The sequence below is a fragment of the Phacochoerus africanus genome, chromosome X (assembly GCF_016906955.1).
Source record: "Phacochoerus africanus isolate WHEZ1 chromosome X, ROS_Pafr_v1, whole genome shotgun sequence".
In the NCBI taxonomy this organism is placed as follows: domain Eukaryota; kingdom Metazoa; phylum Chordata; class Mammalia; order Artiodactyla; family Suidae; genus Phacochoerus; species Phacochoerus africanus.
In genome coordinates this window covers 52,571,852-52,587,535 of record NC_062560.1, presented here as the reverse complement: position 1 = coordinate 52,587,535, position 15,684 = coordinate 52,571,852, and positions in this window count along the sequence as shown.

The following is a 15,684-nucleotide window of genomic DNA, read 5'->3' as shown; positions in this document are numbered from 1 at the left end:
TGTGCAAATGGTGTGCCAATCTGCACAGGTCTGGCATACCTAGACTAATGCATTATGTCCTCATTCAGCTGACCCTATGAATAACTTATGCATTTAGGTCTTTGTTCTTAAGCTTAAGTCATTTACCAGCACTGTGATGGTTTTTCAAGCAGGAAGATGGGGTAAAGTAAAGCAGGACGAGATGGAGTTTTCAGCAAAGAGGCTAAGAAAATATTGTAGAAACATGTCTCATGACAAAGGGTTGTTTTCCAGAGGAGGTCCCTGTTTGTCCTGGTGTGATCTCAGTGACTGGCATATAGTTTGCAAGTAGGAAGCTGGAAGCCTCTTGACATTGAATTTTGAAAGGTTGTCATACAGGTAGCAGCTTAGCTAGCTATGCCATGTGTTTACACTGTAGTGAAGAGAGAACTTTTCATACCAAATCAGCCTTTCCTAGCATGGAGAAAAATATTTTGAATGTGTTGCAACATACTTAAACCCACTGAGCAAAGCTAGTGAAATGGAGTTTTAACTAAAGAACAACCCCCCTTGGCTAAGAAGGCAGCTACAAGCCTTTCCACCTGTGCTAATCACTATGCCACCCTTCTTGTAATAATGTAACAACTGTGCACTCTCTGTCCAAGCCAGCAGCCCTGCTAATCAGGTACCCAGCATTGCTTATCAGTTCTGCTTCTATAACCTTGCTTGCTCAGTTTCTTAGGGAGGAACACTGTCTGCTTGGGCATGGGGGAGGTCCGGGATGCTTACATGGGAAAATCAAGACCTTGTAGTGTATAAAAGTTACTGAGAACAAAGACCTGGTGCTCAGACTCTGGAGGTGACTCCTCTGAGCCCGCACCGGTGCTAAATAAACCTTGCTTTTCCATATCTCCGAGTGCTGTTTGTCTCCTTCCGTTGCCACAGTTTTTGCGGTTTCCACAGCACTAGAACACAGAGAGCATTTGCCAGGTCATGAGGTCAGTAAACCAAATTATACATCAGAGGCCTAGGTGTAAAAAAGGTAAGGGTTGCTTTTTGGTGTGAACCACCATTGGGACTGGAGTGTTTTCAATGGATGGCATAGAGTTTGCAAGGTGGAAATTAGAAGTATCTTACTTGTGGCATTTTCAAGATTGCTGACATAAGGGTAGCAGCCCAAGGAGCTATTATATGCAATTCCAATGTACTGAAGAGAGACACTTTTCATACCAAGTCAGCCATTTCCAGCATGGGGAGTATGTTTGGAGTGTGTTGCGAGCTAGGTGAGCCCACTGAATGGACCTAGCATACACAGAGCAGCTGAGCTGGTCAGTATCCCTAGTAATAAAAAGAATACTCAGTGGAAAAAAAGTGAAGGTTGCTTCCCAGTGGAAACCACCTTTGGGCCTGGTATGCTCTCAGTGATTGGAATACATTTCTATGATATGTGGAATCTAAAAGTTCAAACTTGAGATGTGATGGAGAAGATGGCAGAATAGTAAGACGTGAAGCTCAAGAACTCCCACAAATACATCAAAAATACATCTACAGGGATGAAGATGGCACAATAGAAGGACGGGAGCTCAACTTCTCTCCTAAAAACAACAAAATTCACAACAAAAGACTGAGCAATCTTCACCCAAATGGACCAGAAACCTTAAAAAAGATATCCTACTCCAGAAGAACAAGAGGAGGCCACATCAAGAGGCAGGAGGGGCGATTTCACAATATAAACAACCCCATACCTCCTGGGTGGGAAGCCCCACAGGATGGAAACTAACTGGTTCACAGAGACTCACCTACAGGAGTGAGAGTTCTGAGCAAGTGGGAACCTAGATAACCCTTGTTGTGACATTGCATGAGATTCTGAGATTGTGTCCATGCAGGTAGCAGCACTACATTTCCACTGTAGTGAAACAACATTTCACATAAAAATTGCCTTTTCTAGCATGTAGAACACATTTTGAATTTGTTGAAAACTAGCTGAGCCCAGTGAAGGAACATAGCACAAACAGTGCTTTTGGCAGCTAAGCTAGTCAGTAAGCCTAGTTATATGTCAGAAGACTTTGTAGAAAAAAGGCAAGGGTTGCTTTCCTTTGGAAAACACCATTGGGCCTGGTGTTCTTTTACTGACTGGCATACACTTCACAAGTAGGAAGCTAGAATCCTCTTGATTGTGACATTTGTAACATTGATACCACGAGGCTATCAATCTAGTTAGCTTTACCCTGCATTTCTACTGTAGTGAATAGTGACACTTTTCATACTTTTCCAGCATGGAGAAAACATTTTGAGTGTGTTGCAAGCTAGCTGAGCCCACTGAAATAATCCAGAACACACAGAGCCTATGTCAGCTGAGGCGGTTGGGAACTCTAGTAATAATAAGAGGAACTGGTGGAAAAAGGCAAAGGTTGTTTTCCAGAGGAAAACACCTTTGGGCCTGGAGTGCTCTCAGGGACTGGAATACACTTTGCAAGCAGGTATCTAAAAGCCTCTCCTTTGTGCTTTTTGTCAGATTGCTGACTTGGAGTTCGTGTTGTGGCACAGTGGTTAACGAATCCGACTAGGAACCATGAGGTTGTGGGTTCAATCCCTGGCCTTGCTCAGTGGGTTAAGGATCCGACGTTGCCATGAGCTGTGGTGTAGGTCACAGACACGGCTCATATCCCGCATTGCTGTGGCTCTGGCATAGGCTGGTGGCTATGGCTCCGATTAGACCCCTAGCCTGGGAATCTCCATATGCTGCAGGAAGTGGCCCTAGAAAAGGCAAAAAGACAAAAAAAAATTTGCTGACTTAAGGGTAGAAGCCTATGTAGCCATGGTCTGCATTTCTACTGTAAAGCATAGAGTATTTTTAATACCAAGCCAGCCATTTCCATAATGAAAAACAGGCTTTTAGTTTGTTGCAAGCTTTGAGCCTACTGAAAATATCTAGTACACTGAGCATTTAGCAGCTGAGATGGTCAGGAACACAAGTTATAAAAAGAGGACTTAGTGGAAAATGGACAAGGTTTACATTCCAGAGGAAAACACATTTGGACCAGGTGGGCTCTCAGTGACTGGAATACACCTTGCAAATAAGAAGCTAGAAGGCTCTTGTTTGTATCATTCATAAGAATGCTGACATTCCAGGTAACCGCCAAATTAGCTATGCCTTCCATATTTTCCCACCATATTTTTTGAAGAGAGCCCCTTTTCCTACACTATCAGCCTGTTTCCAGGATGTGAAACACAATTTGATTTTGTTGCAAGCTAGTTGATCAACTGAAGTAATACCAGCACACACAGAGACTTTGGCAGCTGAGACTTGTGTAACCTTGTTTAAAAAGAAGAAGAAGAAGAAGAAGAGAAGAAGAAGAAGAAAAGAGAAGAAAGAAGAAGAAGAGGAAGGGAGAGGAAGGAGAAGGAATCGACTTCCTCGGAAGCTAGAGCTCATGACCGTTCCTCTTCCCTTCTCGTCCTTCTGCTTGCCATCTCCTGCTCCTTCCTCCTCTCCTCCTCTCCCCTCCTCCTCCTGCCCTCCTCCTCCTCCCGCCTCCCTCGCCTCCCTCCTCACGACTACATCCTCCTCCTCGCTGCCTCCTACACCGCTTCCTCTGTGGTAAAATGGCAAAGGTTTCTTTCCAAAGGAAACAAGTTTGGGCCAGGTGTTTTTCCAGTAATGGGCATACATTTTGCAAGCCTCTTGTTGGTGACATACAGGTGGCAGCCTATGTCCTGCATTTGCAGTGTAGTGAAGAGAGTGCCTTTTTATACCTAATCAGCCTTTTCCAACATGGAGAACACATTTTTACTTTGTTGCAAGCTAGTTGAGCCCACTGAAAGAACTGAGCACAAACAGCATTTGGCAGCTGAGCTAGTCATTAACCCTAGTTATATGTGAGATGCCTTGGTGGGAAAAACGCAAGGGATGCTTTGCAGAATTAACCACATTTGGGATTGGTGTGCTCTCAGTAATTCGCATACACTTAGGAAGATGGAAGTACAAGTAGGAAGCTAGAAGCCTTTTTTGGGACATTTGTAACATTTGCTACTACAAAGGTATCAGCCTAGGTAGATGTGTCCTGCATACCCACTGTAGTGAAGAGAGCATTTTATACCAAATCAACATTTTTTCAGCATGGAGAATGCATTTTGAGTTTGTTGCAAGCCAGGTCAGCCTACTGAAAAAAAAACCTAGTAGACAGAGAGCTTTTGGTAGCTGAGCTTGGCAGTAACCCTAGTTATATGTGAGAACTCTAGGTGGAAAAAAATCTAAGGTTTGCTTTCCTGTGGAAAACACCATTGGGCCTGGTGTGCATTCAGTGACTGGCATACACTTCTAGCAAGTAGGAAGCTAGAAGCCTCTTGTTTGTGACATTTATAAGATTCCTGACATGAGTGTAGAACACTACCTATCTATGCGCTGCCTTTCAACTGTAGTGAAGAGAGTATATTTTCATACTAAATCAGCCTTTTCCAGTATGGAGAGCACATTTTGAGTGTGCTGCATGCTATGTGAGCCCAAATAAATAATCTAGTGCAGAGAGCATTTGGCAGATGAGCCTTTCAGTTACCTTGATTATACTGAGTCTGAGGTTCAAAAATGGCAAGGGTCCCATTCCCAAAGAAACCACCTTTTGTCCTGGTGTGCTGTCAGTGACTGGCATAAACTTTGCAAGTAGAATGATAATAGGTTATTTTTTGTAACATTTGTAAAAGTGCTGATATGTAGGCAACAGCCTATTCACTACATTTTCTCTGTAATGAAGAGGGCAACTTTTCATAAAATATCAGTCTTTCAGAGCATGGAGAACACATTTTGAGAGTATTGAAAGTTACTAGAGGTCATTTAAAAAGGGTTCACAGATTAAGATGGCAGAATAGAAGGACTGGAGCTCAACTTCTCTCCTGAAAACAACAAAATTCACAACTAAAGGATGAGCACTCTTCACCCAAATGGACCAGAAACCTTGAAAAAGATACCCTACTCCAGAAGAACAAGAGGAGGCCACATCAAGAGGTAGGAGGGGTGATTACATGATATAAGCAACCCCATACCTCCCAGGTGGGAAGCTCCACAGACTGAAAACTAACTGGTTCACAGAGACTCACTACAGGAGTGAGAGTTCTGAGCCCCACACCAAACCCTCACGTGTGGGGATCTGGCACTGGGAGAAAGAGCCCCTGGAGCATCTGGTATTGAAGGCCAGTGGGGATTGTGTGCAGGAGCTCAACAGTACTGGGGGGAAACAGAGAGCCCATTCTTAAAAAGCACACATGGATTTTCATGTGCACTGGGTCCCAGGGCAGAGCGAGGTCTCCATAGGAATCTGGGTCAAACCTGACTGCAGTTCTTGGAGGACATCCTGGGAAAACAGGGGTGAATGTGGCTTGTTGTGAGGGAGGGACATTGAAAGCAAAGCTCTTGGGAATATTCAGCAGCTGTGCCTTTCTCTGGAGGTGGCCATTTGGGAAAATCTTGCCCCACCCATCAGTCAGTGCTGAGAAGCCCCAGGGAAAACAACAATCCAGGTGGGATCACAGCCCCACCCCTCAGTAAAAAGGCTACCTAAAGACCCCTCAGGCACACAGCTGCCTATATCCCATCCATAGCCTAAGCCCCACCCACCAGAGGGATCAGAATCAGCTCCACCTACCAGTGGGCAGGCATCAGTCCCTCCCATCAGGAAGCCTACAGCAAGCCCCCATACAGACTTCAGCCACAAGAGGGCAGACACCAGAAGTAAGAGAGGCTACAACTCTATTATCTGTAAAAAGCTCACCACCCCAAAAACCTATAAAAACGAAAAGACAGAGAACTATAACTGAGATGAGGGGGAAAGGAAAAACCCCAGAAAAACAGCTAAGTGATGAGAAGTTTCTCAGCCTCCAGGAAAAAGACTTTAGACTGTTGATGCTGAAGGTGATGCAAGACATTGGAAATGAACTAGAGGCAAAGATGGATAACTTACGGGAAACACTGACCAAAGAGATGCAAGATATAAAACTAAAACAAGAGGAGATGCAAAATACAATAACAGAAATAAAAAAATTCACTAGAAGCAGCTAGCAGCAGAATACAGGAGGCAGAAGAACGAATAAGCGAGGTGGAGGACAGATTAGTGGAAATTACGGATGTGGAATATAAAAGATAAAAAAGATTGAAAACAAATGAAGAGAGTCTCAGGGAAATCTGGGACAACGTGAAATGTACCAACATCTGTATTTTAGGAGTGCCAGGAGGACAAGAGAGAGAGAAGGGGACAGAAACAATATCCAAGAGATAATAGCCAGAAAATTCCCTAACATGGGAAAGGAACCACTCACTCAAATCCAGGAAGCACAATGAGTACCACATAAAATAAACCCAAGGGGGAATACTCCGAGACACATATTCATCGAACTGACCAAAATTAAAGACAAAGAAAACCTTGAAAGCAGCTAGGGAAAAGAAACAAATCACATACAAGGGAACCCCAATAAGGTTATCAGAGATTTTTCAGCAGAAACTCCACAGGCCAAAAGGGAGTGGCACCATATACTTAACATGATGAAAGAAAAAATCCTCCAACCAAGATTACTTGACCCAGCAAGGCTCTCATTCAGATTTGAAGGAGAAATCAAAACCTTCACAGATAAGCAATAGTTGAGAGAATTCAGCAACACTAAACCAGCCTGACAACAGATACTAAAGGCACTTCTCTAGGCAGAAAAGAAAAGACAGTAACAGGAAACAAAAATTCCACAAATGACAAGGCTCACCAGTAAAGGTATATACACAGTAAAGATACAAAATCATCCATGCACAATTATACCACCAAAATCAGAAATCATGAAAGGAGGTGGGTACAAATGCAGGACATTGGAGATGAACCTGAAATTAAGAGAACAACTTGAAACAATCTCATATACATATAGACTCATATCAAAACTTCAGAATAACTGCAAACCAAAAATCTACAATTGATACACAAACAAATGAAAATCAACTCAAATACAACACTAAAGATAGTCATGAAACCACAAGGGGAGAGAACAAGAGAAGAAGGGAAGAGAAAAGTGCAACAACATCACATCCAAAGCAATGAATAAAATGGTAATAAGAACATACATATCAGTAATTACCTTAAATGTGAATGGAATAAACACCCCAACCAAAAGACATAGACTGGCTGAATGGATACAAAAAACAAGACCCATATATATCCTGTCTTCAAGAGACCCACTTCACTTCTGGGGACACATACACATTGAAAGTGAGAGGATGGAAGACAATATTCCATGCAAACGGGGATCAAAAGAAAGCTGGAGTAGCAATACTCATATCAGACAAAATGGACTTTAACATGAAGAATATTTTAAGGGACAAAGAAGGTCATTACATAATGATCAAAGGATCAATCCAAGAAGAAGATATAACAATTTAAAATATTTGCGCACCCGACATAGGTTCACCACAATATATAAGGCAACTGCTAACAACCTTAAAAGGACAAATCAACAATAACAAAATCATATTGGGGGATTTTAGCACCCCACGTACAGCAATGGACAGATCATCAGACAGAAAATCAATAAGGAAACACAGGCCCTGAGTGATGCATTAAACCAGAAGGACTTAATAGATATTTATATGACGTTCCATCCAAAAGTAACAGAATACACATTCTTCTCCAGTGCACATGGAACATTCTCTAAGATTGATCACATCCCGGGCTACAAATCCGACCTCAGTAACTTTAAGAAAATTGAAATCGTATCAAGCATCTTTTCTGACCACAACGCTGGACATCAACAACAAGAAATAGTCTGCAAAAAACACAAACACGTGGAGATGAAACAACATGCTACTAAACAACCAATGGATCACTGAAGAAATCAAAGAGAAAATTTAAAAATACCTACAAGCAAATGGCAATGAACATACAACCCTCCAAAACCTATGGGATGCAGCGAAAGCCATTCCAAGAGGACAGTTCATAGCAATACAAGCCCACCTCAGAAAACAAGAAAAAGCTCAAATAAACGAGTTAACTTTACACCTAAAGCAGCTCAAGAAAAAAGAACAGACAAGACCTAAAGTTAGTAGAAGGAAAGAAATCATAAAGATCAGAGCAGCAATCAATGAAATAGAAACAAAGAAAACCATAGAAAAGATCAATGAAATGAAAAGCTGGTTCTTTGAAAAGATCAGCAAAATTGATCAGATTTATCAAGCAAAAAAGAGAGAGGACTCAAATCAATAAAATTAGAAATGAAAAAAGAGAAGTAACAATGGACATCACAGAAATACAAAGGATCCTAAGAGACTACTATATGCAACTATATGCCAATAAAATGCAAAACCTAGAAGAAATGGACAAATTCTTAGAAACGTACAATCTTCCAAGACTAAACCAAGATGAAATAGAAAAGATGAATGGACCCATCACAAGAACTGAAATTGAAACTGTGATTAAAAAACTTCCAACCACATCTTCCAAATCCAATCATCTGTTGATGGGCATTTGGGTTGTTTCCATGTCCTGGCTATTGTGAATAGTGCTACAATGAACATGTGGGTGCATGTGTCTCTATTAAGTAGAGTTTTGTCCGGATATATGCCCAAGAGTGGGATTGTGGGGTCATATGGAAGTTCTATGAATAGATTTCTAAGGTTCTCCATAGTGGCTGTACCTATACACAATGGAATACTACTCAGCCATAAAAAAAGAATGACATTTGCAGCAACATGGGTGGAACTAGAGAATCTCATACTGAGTGAAATGAGCCAGAAAGACAAAGTCAAATACCATATGATATCACTTATAACTGGAATCTAATGTCCAGCACAAATGAACATCTCCACAGAAAAGAAAATCATGGACTTGGAGAAGAGACTTGTGGCTGCCTGATGGGAGAGGGAGGGAGTGGGAGGGATCAGGAGCTTGGGCTTATCAGACACAACTTAGAATAGATTTACAAGGAGATCCTGCTGAATAGCATTGAGAACTATGTCTAGATACTCATGTTGCAACAGAACAAAGGGTGCGGAAAAAATGTACTGTATACATGTAAGGATAACTTGATCCCCTTGCTGTACAATGGGAAAATAAAATAAAAATATATATATAAACCTCTTACAAAATATGAAAAAACAAAAAACCTTCCAAACAAAAGCCCAGGACCAGAGAGCTTCATAGGCAAATTCTGTCAAACATTTAGAGAAGAGCTAACGCCTCTCCTTGTGAAAATATTTCAAAAACTTGCAGGGGAAGGGATACTCCCAAACTCATTCTATGAGGCCACCATCACCCTGATACCAAAACCGGACAAAGATACCACAAAAAAAGAAAACCAGAGGCCAATTTCACTGATGAACATAGATGCAAAAATCCTCAGCAAAATACTAGAAAACTGCATCCAACAATACATTAAAAGGATTGTACATCATGATCAAGTGGGATTTATCCCAGGGATACAAGGGTTCTTCAATATCAACAAATCCATCAGTGTGATACACCACATTAATTAACTGAACAATAAAAAACCACTATGATTCTCTCAATAGACGTGGAAAAAGCTTTTGAAAAAATCCAACACTCATTTCTGATAAAAACCTTTCCGAAAGTGGGCATAGTGGGAACCTACCTCAACATGATAAAGGCCATATATGACAAACCCACAGCACACATCATTCTCAATGGGAAAAAGGTGAAAGAATTCCCGCTGAGATCAGGAAAAAGACAAGGATGTCTGCTCTCACCACTACTCTTCAACATAGTTTTGGAAGTCCTAGCCATAGCAATCAGAGAAGTAAAAGAAATAAAAGGAATCCAAATTGGAAAGGAAGAAGTAAAACTATCACTAGTTGCAGATGACATGATACTACACCTAGAGAATCCTAAAGACTCTACCAGAGAACTGTTAGAGCTCATCCACGAATTTGGCAAAGTTGCAGGATACAAAATCAATACACAGAAATCGATAGCATTTCTATATACTAACAATGAAAAAGCAGAAAAGGAAATTAGGGAAGCAATCCCGTTTACCATCGCATCCAAAAGAATAAAATACCTAGGAGTAAACCTACCTAAAGAGACAAAGGACCTGTACTCTGAAAACTATAAGACACTGATGAAAGAAATCAAAGATGACACAAATAGATGGAGAGATATACCATGCACATGGATTGGAAGAGTTAATATTATCAAAATGACTATACTACCTAAGGCAATCTACAGATTCAAAGAAATCCCTATCAAATTACCAAGGACGTTTTACACAGAACACAAACAAAATATTTTCAAATTTATTTGGAAGAGCAAAAGTCCCAGAATAGCCAAAGATATCCTGAAAAAGAAAAACGGAGCTGGAGGAATCAGGATCCCAGACATCAGGCTCTACTACAAAGCAACAATCATCAAAACCATATGGTACTGGCACAAAGACAGACTATAGATCAGTGGAACAGGATAGGAAGCCCAGAATTAAACCCATGCACCTACAGCCAACTAATCTATGACAAAGGAGGCAAGAATATACAATGGAGCAAAGACAGCTTGTTCAATAAGTGGTGCTGGGAAAACTGGACAGCCACATGGAAAAGAATGACATTAGAACACTCCCTAACCCCATCCACAAAAATAAACTTCAAATGGATGAAAGACCTAGATATAAGACCAGACACTATAAAACTCTTAGAGGAAAACATAGGCTAAACACTCTCTGACATAAACGCCTGTCATGGCACAGTGGTTAATGAATCCGACTTGGAACCATGAGGTTGTGGGTTCGATCCCTGCCCTTGCTCAGTGGGTTAACGATCCGGCATTGCTGTGAGCTGTGGTGTAGGTCACAGATGCGGCTTGGATCCCACGTTGCTGTTGCTCTGACGTAGGCCTGTGGCTACAGCTCCGATTCGATCCCTAGCCTGGGAATCTCCATATGCCGAGGGAGTGGCCAAAGAAATGGCAAAAAGACAAAAAAAATAAAAAATAAAAATAAAAAAATAAAAAATAAATCACAGCAACATCTTCTCAGATACACCTCTTAGAGCATTGACAATAAAAACAAAAATAAACAAATGGGACCCAATCAAACTTCAAAGTTTCTGCACGGCAAAGGAAACCCTAAACAACACAAAAAGACAACCCACAGAATGGGAGAAAATCTCTGCAAGTGAATCGACTGACAGGGGATTCATCTCCAAAATGTATAAATACCTTCTGCAGCTCCATGCCAAAAAAACAAACAGCCCCATCAAAAAATGGGCAGAAGATCTAAACAGACAGTTCTCCAAAGAAGACATACAGATGGCCAAGAAGCACATGAAAAGATGTTCAACATCACTCATTATTAGAGAAATGCAAATGAAAACCACTCTGGGGTACCACCTTACACCAGCCAGAATGGCCATCATCCAAAAGTCTACAAACAAGAAGTGCTGGAGAGGGGGTGGAGAAAAAGGAACGTTATTACACTGTTGGTGGGATTTTAAATTGGTTCAACCACTGTGGAAAACAGTATGGAGATGCCTCAGAAAACTAAAAATACAACTACCATTTGATCCAGCAATCCCACTCCTGGGCATCTATCCAGAGAAAACCATGACTCGCAAAGACACATGTACTCTGATGTTCATTGCAGCACTATTTGCAATAGCCAAGACATGGAAACAACCTAAATGTCCATCAACAGAGGAGTGGATCAAGAAGAGGTGGTACATATACACAATGGAATATTACTCAGCCATTAAAATGAACGAAATACCAGCATTTTTAGCAACATGGATGGACATAGAAATTATCATGCAATGATAGTCAGTGAAGGAAAGTCAGCCATACACTGAGACACCCACATCAAATGCTTTCACTGACATGTGGAATCTGTAAAAAGGACAGACTGTACTTCTTTGCAGAACAGATGCTGACTCACAGACATTGAAAACCTTATGGTCTCCAGAGGAGACAGTTTAGGGGGTGTGGGGATGTGCCTGGTTTATGGGATGGAAATCCTGTGAAATTGGATTGTTATGATCATTATAAAACTACAGATATGATAAATTCATTTGAGTAATAAAAAATAAATAAAAATAAAAAATGAAAATAAAAAATACATCTACTTGTGGAATGATTTGCACAGAAAATTTGCCGAAAACTGGCAAAAGACTTCATGATTCTAACAGAGCAAGAAAATCTTCATGAAACCCAGTAGGACAAGAGGAAAAGAGAGAGAATGAGGAAGGAACTGGGATGGGATCTGCACCCTAGGAGGCTTCTGGAAAGAAGAAAAGCTCCTGTGCCCTGGGAAGTGTCCCCACTAGGGAGGAGAATAGCCAGGACATAGGAGGGATTTGAGAGTCTTGGAGGAGGACATAGCCATCAGTTTGAAGCAATTAAAATGGAAATAGTCTTCCACAAATGGTCAGTGCTACTGCCCTACACTTCCCAACAGTCTGCTGGTATGGGAGGGAGTTGAGAGATGAAACTCCGGCTTTAGATACCAGACTCAGAGAGAGATCTGGCTGGCTATGTGGGGGAAAAAGTGAGGTGGCCATGTGGGAACAGCCTGGAGGGACTAGAGTCTAGAGCGATTACACTGGATGGTGTAAGCTAAGGAAACCCAGACAAGCTTGGAGGCCAGACACCATTGTTTAGGGTGCTTGAGGGAAGGTGCAGAATTCACCATTACAGCCTTATTTGCTACACATGCTCTCAGGTGACAGGACACACTCCCAGCCCCCAAACTTGCAGCTACAGAGAGTGCTCTGAAAAAGGAGTGATCGTGGGAATGGTGCCTCCTCCTGAAACTACAGAGGGCACTGCCTGGTAACAGATAAGGAGCAGCCCCCACCCTTGGGTATATAGAGAGCACTCCCCTGAGCAGCCCAGCAAAAGGAATGACTGTGGGAATGGCCCACACCCAGAGGGCTACAGAGAGCTCTCCTGTGAGCAGCCCAGAAAAGCCTATGGCTACAGAGAGCGCTCTTGCAAGCTACCCAGCAAAGGAAGGGACTGAGGGAAGAGCATCCATACCACAGCTACAGAAAGCATTTCTGAGAACCTCCTCAACAAACAGAGAGGTTGCAGGAACAGATTCTGATGTTGTCAGTTATAGAAAACTGTCCTGAGAGGTGCCTGGTAATGGGAGGGGTTGCAGGATCCACTGCTGCCCACTCCCACCCCTACAAGAGCAGCCCTATGAGCCATGAAACTCTACCACCTCTATCATGGACCCCATCCCTAGCAGCCACCTGGCTCCAGGAGAGATAGCATGATACCATTGCTCCCATCACATGCTCTTGGTACATGTGAGCTGCCACCACCCTGGGGAATTCCAGGACTGGGCACCAGCTGCTACATCTACACACCTGTTTTCAAGGGGAGCACAGACATCTAAAGTTAGACAATGTGAGATGACAAATAAATAGCTTTCAGACAAAAGAATAAGACACAAACACACAAAAACAACTAAATTAAGAGGAGATAGGCAATCTCCCTGAAAAAAGAAGTGAAGATAGTAAAAATGAAGATAGTAAAGATGATCCAAGATATTGGAAAAAGAATGGAGACACAGATCACAAGAAACTACAAGAAATGTTTAATAAAGAGCAAGAAGATTTAAAGAAGAGGCAAACTAAGATGAATAGCACAATATCTGATATGAAAAATACACTAGAAGGAATCAATAGCAGGATAACAGAGGCAAAAGAACGAATAAGTGGGGTGGAAGACAGAGTGATGGAAATCACTGCCACAGAAAAGAATAAAGAAGGAAAAGAAATGAGGAGAGTCTAAGAGACCTTTGGGACAACATTAAAATGCATCACATTCACATGATAGGGGTCCCAGAAGGAGAAGAGAGAAGAGGCCAGAGAAAGTATTTGAAGAGATTATAGCCAAAAACATCCCCAATACAGGAAAGGAAACACTTGCTCAAGGTGAGGAAGCACAGAAACTCCCATACAGGATAAACCCAAGGAGAAACACAGTGAAACATATACTAATCGAACTGACAAATATTAAATGCAAAGAAAAAAATATTAAAATCCACAAAGGAAAATCAACAAATAGCATACAAGGGTACCCCCATAAAGATGACAGCTGACTTTTCAGCAGAAACTCTGCAAGCTAGAAGAGAGTGGCAAGATATATTTAAGGTGATAAAGAGGAAGGCTAGAAGCAAGAATACACTACCCTTCAAGGCTTTCATTCAGATTTGAAAGAGAGATCAAAAGCTTCACAGACAAGCAAAGGCTAAGAGAATTCAGCACCTCAAAACCAGCTCTACAACAACTACCAAAGGAATATCTCTAGGCAGAAAAGGCTACAGTTGGAAACAAGCAAATTACAAATGAGAAAGCTCATTGGTAAAAACAAACAGAAAAGTAGGAAATACCCCATTGAAAAATAGGGTATCATAACCAGCAAGCATTGATAAGAGGAGAGAGCAAATGGAGAACATTGAAAATGCATTTGAAATTAAGAGACCAGCAATGAAAAACGCTTCTGTACATATACAGATTGCTATATAAAAATTTAATGGGAACCACAAATTAAAAAAATATAATAGACACACTCACGAAAAAGAAAAAGCAAACCAAATGCAACACTAAAGATAGTCAGAAAATCGCCAGAGAGGAAGGGAAGAATAAAGACCTAAAAGAGCAAATCCAAAATAATGAAGAAAATGGCAACGAGAACATACATATCCATAATTACATTGGATGTAAGTGGGTTAAATGCTCAACTAAAAGACACACACTCGTTGAGCAGATACAAAAATAAGACCCTTATATATGCTGTTTACAAGAGAACCACTTCAGATCTAAGGACACATACAGGCTGAAAGTGAGGGCATGGAAGAAGGTGTTTCATGCAAATGGAAATGAAAGGAAAGCTGAAGTGGCAATACTCTTGTATCACACAATATAGATTGTAAAATAGAGAAGGTCACAAGTGACAAAGAAGGACATTATGTAATGGTCAAAGGATCAATCCACAAAGAAGATAAAACAATTGTAAATACATATGCATCCAACATAGGAGCACCTCAATCTATAAAGCAAGTGCTAACAGCCATAAAAAGAGAAATCAACAGTAATACAATAAGGGTGAGGGACTTTAAAACCCCACTCACATCAATGAACAGACGATTCAGACAGAAAATCAGCAAGGAAACACAGGCCTTAAATGATACCCTAGACCATAGAGACTTAACTGGTATTTATAGAACAGTTCATCCCAAAGCAGCGGAATATAAATTCTTCTCAAGTGCACATGGGACATTCTCCAGGATACATCACATCATGGGCCACAAATCGACCTTGGTAATTTTTTTTAAAATGACATTATTTCAAGCATTTTCTCCAACCACAACACTATGAGACTAGAAATCGACTACAAGAAAAAACAGCAAAAACAAAAACTCCAATTTCACTCCGCATAGAACTAGAACAAAAAATTTAAAACTCTCATATGGAAAAAACACAAAAGACACCAAATAGCCAAAGCAATCTTGAAAAAGAAAACTGGAACTTCCCCAGAAATAAAGCCAAGAATCTATGGTCAACTAATCTCTGATGAAGGAGGTAAGAACACACACTGGAGGAAAGATAGTCTTATTAATAAGTGGTACTGGGAATACTGGATAGCTACATGTAAAAGAATGAAATTAGAACATTTTCTAACACCATACAGAAAGATAAACTCAAAATGGATTAAACACTGTAACATAAGGCCTGGTACTATAAAACTCCTAGAG